General features: G+C 45.7%; 1 pseudogene; it reads right to left on the minus strand.

The window, feature by feature from the left end:
* Nucleotides 1–297: 297 nt before the first annotated feature.
* On the minus strand, nucleotides 298–2,648 carry LOC102853419 (annotated as a pseudogene).
* Between the last annotated feature and the right edge of the window lie 2,479 nt (nucleotides 2,649–5,127).

Raw genomic sequence — 5,127 nt, forward strand, 5'->3', positions numbered from 1 at the left:
CCTCTATGAGGTGGATTGACTCCGTGACTGGGGTAATCGGGATGGGTGTGTCAGAGGCCATGAGATTGGCACAGGATAGAGCAGGGTTTAGGGCTGTTGTACATAGGATCGCTATGAGTCACAAGCGACTTGACGGCACATAACAACAACAATATATATTCTTAACATTGGCTATGCTAAAGTGTATTACTTTGAACATTCTGCTTTAAATAACCACATTTTGTCAATAAATACATTTTTTGTTTGAAAAAAAAAAAGCTCTTCAGACAGCGGGGAAGATGGAGAAGTGGCTGCAGTTCAAAGAGTTCTAGAAACCTCTCTGGGCAGATGTGGGCTGTTGGGTGAAGCGTTTTCTTGGAGGCTTGTCAGCAAAACCGCCATCTGCACACTCTCCCCCTCCTTACAGATGAGCCGCGACTCCACCGTACTGTAGTCACGGCCCAGCTGCCAGGCCTTGTCAATGAGCTGCACGTTGTTGCCCCCAGGAGAAGTGATGCCCTGGGCACCCAGTGATTCCTTCTTGGGGGGCTTGGGTGACCTCTTGGAGAGGTAGATGTTGAGGACAATGTCCCCTTTGCACACATCGAAGTCCCAGGTGATGAAAGAGGCAGCCTCCACTATCGGGATGAGGATCTGGAGGAGAGAGTGCATCAGTGGGAGGGGACAAGGCCCCGTGAGCACAAGGGGATGAGGCCCCGTGAGCACGAGGGAACGAAGCCGGGTCAGCACGAAGGGACGAGGCCGGGTCAGCAGGAGGGGACGAGGTCTGTGAGCTCAGGTGGTCACCCTGAAGGGATGAAGTCCTCATACGGAGCTCCTTTGAAGATGCTGGCAGACTGGTAGATGGTCTCGGTCCAAAGCTTCAAGTCCTCGTTCTCCAGCTCCTCCGCTGTTCAGTACAGGGACCTGGGGACCTGCCCACCCTCCGGCACTTCACACATGCACTCTCGGCTCCTTGTCGATGGAGTCCTGGAGGCCGCTGGGCCCCTGGTAGTCACTGCCTGTGTAAATCATGAACAGGCTTACCAGAGTCCAGAGGGTGGGGAAGACGTGGGGGGCCCGCAAGATGAGCAGGCAGCCCAGCGTCTGGGGGTAGTTGGCCTCCACCACCTCGATGATGTGCAGAAGGGCTTTGACGCTGGGCCTCCACAGGTGGCGCCTGTTATCCTTCCAGGTCCACCAGGCAGGTCCACGAGCTGATAGGCTGGCCGAAGACCTTCGTGTTTTCCTCGCACCCTTGCAGCCCTTCCTTGTTGATGGACAGGACGTATCTCAGCAGTGCCTCCTCGCCCAGGGGCGCACCAATCCCTTGGTGTCCATCTGTCCCAGCCGGAGCACTTAGAGGGGCTGCTCATTTTTGTCGTGGTGGTGCCAGCCCCCAGCGTAGTAGTCCTGAAGCACCTGCAGGGGGGGGGGCGGGGAGCGGGTGTTCCAGGTGTCCAGAGTGTAGTCGACCTGGTGCTGCTTCTGTCAGGTGAAAGACTGACACATGACCTCTCTGGCGTTGTCAATATCGAAGTTCCGGGCACGCAGGAACTGCAGAATGTGCTCATCTTTTGGGTTCTTGCCCTTGTGGGCCTCCTGGAGCCACTGGCAAAGCCGGATGAGGCAGCTCTCCTGAAGGGGCGTCAGGTCACCCAGATACCGCTTGATGTAATCTGCGTCTAATTTGTCTTCAGGGTTTCCCGCCCCCAGTTTAGGAACCCCAGTGGCGTTGCTGAGGGCCTCACTGCCTAGCCCTTTTGCCACGGTGGTGTCAGCAGTGACAACGGTCAAGGAAGTTGCCTGTTTCTTGCAGGAGGACAAGGTCTCAAATGAGGGCTCAAGGGAGGGCGGGGTCCAGCGAGGCACGCCTTCCTCCTCGAGCTGATGGGGGTAGTATTCGATGATCTCTTTCCCTTTTTAAATATTACAATGTTTTCTACTGTACTTTCAAAACCAAAGAAAGATTTAATATCTAAGCCTGCAGACTGTTCAAAACAGGTCCACTCTTCATTTTCAGGGTGAATCGTGTAGCAGCAGTGCTCGTTAAAGATGACCGGATTAGAGACCTTCTCGTTGCAGGCCTCAAAGTGCAAAGTACGTTCCCGAGAGTTCAGCGAGTTTTTCTGGATAAAAGAAACATAATCGACTCCTGCAATCTTCTTCAACAGCCTGGGCGCATCTATGTCCAGTTTGCAGTGCCACTCAATCACGTGGATGGCTACGTCTTCACTCCTGAATTCACTCACAGTGTCCTGTCCACAAACATTTGGATCAAGGGACAGGTGGGAAACCTCCTCTCCTAAGCGACCATAATGAACTCAAAGGGCTGTTTATACACCCGCACCGGCGCAGAACCGCAATCTTCTCACACCTATATTACTAAAGACAAGTCCTGGTTGTGCAGTGGGGAAGGTCAGCGGTTTGAATCCATCTTCTGATCTGGCGGGAAGGACGTGTTAAGACAGCAAACAGCATCTGAGCTGAGCCTGTTGAGAAACTGTGCTGGGTGCCCTCCAGCAGGTAAATCATCTGACTCCTCTGGAGTGCGCTCTCATGCCTCCTGTCAGAGAGGGAGGGCCCAGGGCGCGAGGCGGCGGAGGGTGCTCCTGTGGGCGGCTCCGAGCCATCACCCTTCCCCTCTGTGGCCGCTGCTCGCCCGCCATTTCCAGGTAAGGGGCCGAGGGCGGGCGCGACAGGCCATCCGTGTCTGAAATAATGGGCCTCTGAAAACCCTCTGTATACTAGAGCACATTTAGAGTAGACTAGCAGATATGTCACCTGAGGCTGAGCCCTCAAATTTGGAAACACAAATGTGGAGGAACATTTGCTGTAAGCAGATCCTAATAACTGGAACTGTGGAATGTGAGAATCATGAATATAGGAAAATTGGACATTGTTAAGAAAGACATGGAACGCATGAATATTGACATAATATGAATTGATGAAGTAAGAGGGATTGGCATGAGATATTTTTAATACGAAAATACTATAATCTACAATGTGGATGAAAAGGTGAGGAAAATTGGAATTACATTCATAGTTAAAAAGGCCATTGAAAAATAAAAAGGCCATTTCTAGAACCATCTTGAAATATAATGTTGTGAGCAACAGGATCTTAGCAACACACAAAGAAGACCTGTTAAAACCACTAAAATTCAAATATAGAGACACAAATTAGAGATAAAAAAGAAGGAAACAGATGATTTCTATCAACTTTTGCAGTATCAAATTAATTGAACATATAAGCAAGATGCATTAATAATGAATGACTGAAAAAAATAATGAATGACTGGAATGCAAAAGTTGGGAACAGGGAATAAGGATCAGTATTTGGAAAGCATGGAGTTGGTGGCAGAAATGAGGTGGGAGATAGAATTTCATGTAATCAATTATTGATTCATTGCAAATACCTTTTATAAGACTCAGAAACAGCAGCTATACATAGAGTTCAACAGATAGTATGCACAGGAATCAGATGGATTAAATCTGTGGAGAGCATCATTGGAGAAGCTCAGTATCATTTGTGCAAACTAGGCCAAGAGCTAATTGTGGAACAGAGCATCAACTACTCATATGCAAGTTCAAACTAAAGTTGAAGGAAGTTAAATCAATTGCACAGGAAATCTAGCACTGGGTAAATCCACTGTTGGAGAATAGTAGGATTCTAACTACCATAAATTCCACTAAATGTGGGCCTGCCAGGAGGCAAGGAACTACCTCTTATGCCTCATGAGTCAATCTTTTTCTACCATCTGGAGATGACTTGCCATTTTGTCTCATTAAGGCCATTACAATTAGTCAAGTGTAGAAGCCTTATGTGTTTTAAGGTAACACTAGACTCTATAATGTATATAGAATGTCCAGATGAAGAAGAATTTACTGAAGAACTTAGTTATATGTCACTAGCTAAAGTAAGTCTCATCCTTCCTAGCAGCAATAGAATAGGTATAACAATTGTAAAACAGTGATAACATCAATTCTAATGTACCCCTTATACAAGACAGGTACATTCAATTAGTTCTCTATTTAAGGTCATAGCAAGATACAGATTCTCCAATAGAATGGTAAAAAAAGCACAGGGCTATAGTACTGATGTTACCTACAATTGATTTAGAAGTTAATGGAAACTGATATCCACTATCACATCCTCTATCTCTCAGGTTTGTTTGTGAGTTTTCTTTGTTGTTTTGTTCGGATTTTTTTGTTCTCCCCTCTGTTTCCTTAGTTATGTGTCATCCTTTGATTGACCCAATGTCTATTTAAAGAAACTTGAATAAAAATGTTATGTGCATTCTTTTGGGGATGCAATAAAATTAGCACATACAGAAAACTGAAAATGAACAGAGGCTATGCATTTACTGGACCCTTTGTAAGATAGACTTGAATCAATATTTGTTCACTAGCTGATTCACATGTAGTCCATTTGTAGGAGATGTGCCATGATGATGCTATATTTCTTGCTTCCGTGTCAATTCAATAGATCTTGAAATATCTAGATATTGTATTTTATGGACACATAAAAAGTAAAAAAACCCACAAAAATACAAACAAAAATATGAAAACCAGGTAATCATTATTATTTATACTTGTCATGTTATTCACAGGAACTCTAATATCTCTTTGTTGTTTTTGTTGAGTGTGCCACTGAGACAGAAATGTGTCCTAGCTGGCCTTCCTAAAGGTTTTCAGAGGCAGTAAATCTCATGGGAGGAGACAGCCCACATTTCTCCCAAAGAGCAATAGGTGGATTTGAACTGTGTGCCTTTCAGGTGACAACACAGCTCCTTACTAAGAGAGGCTACAAGAACTCCTTAAGTTAATAAACTTGGAGTGTTAAATTTGGATTATATCAAGAACATGGTAAAAGTATCGATATTTCCGTAGAGAATAGCTGTCAATACCCTTCTTGTTATCGTAGATAATGCTTTTGATTATATAAACAGCATTCCTTGGAGAGGAAATTAAGGTTGAAAACAGAGAATCAGGGAAAGAAAGGAAGGCCCTTGATAAGATGGGTTGACACAGTGACTGCAGCAGTTGTCTCAAATGTGTCAGAGATGATGGAGATGGCACAGGATAGGACAGGGTTCTGATCTATTGTTTATAGAGTTGCTGTATGTTGTACTCAATTCCATTGCATCT

The sequence above is a fragment of the Elephantulus edwardii genome, unplaced genomic scaffold, assembly GCF_000299155.1.
Source record: "Elephantulus edwardii isolate Elephantulus edwardi_28Jun2011 unplaced genomic scaffold, EleEdw1.0 scaffold00034, whole genome shotgun sequence".
Classification (NCBI taxonomy): Eukaryota; Metazoa; Chordata; class Mammalia; order Macroscelidea; family Macroscelididae; genus Elephantulus; species Elephantulus edwardii.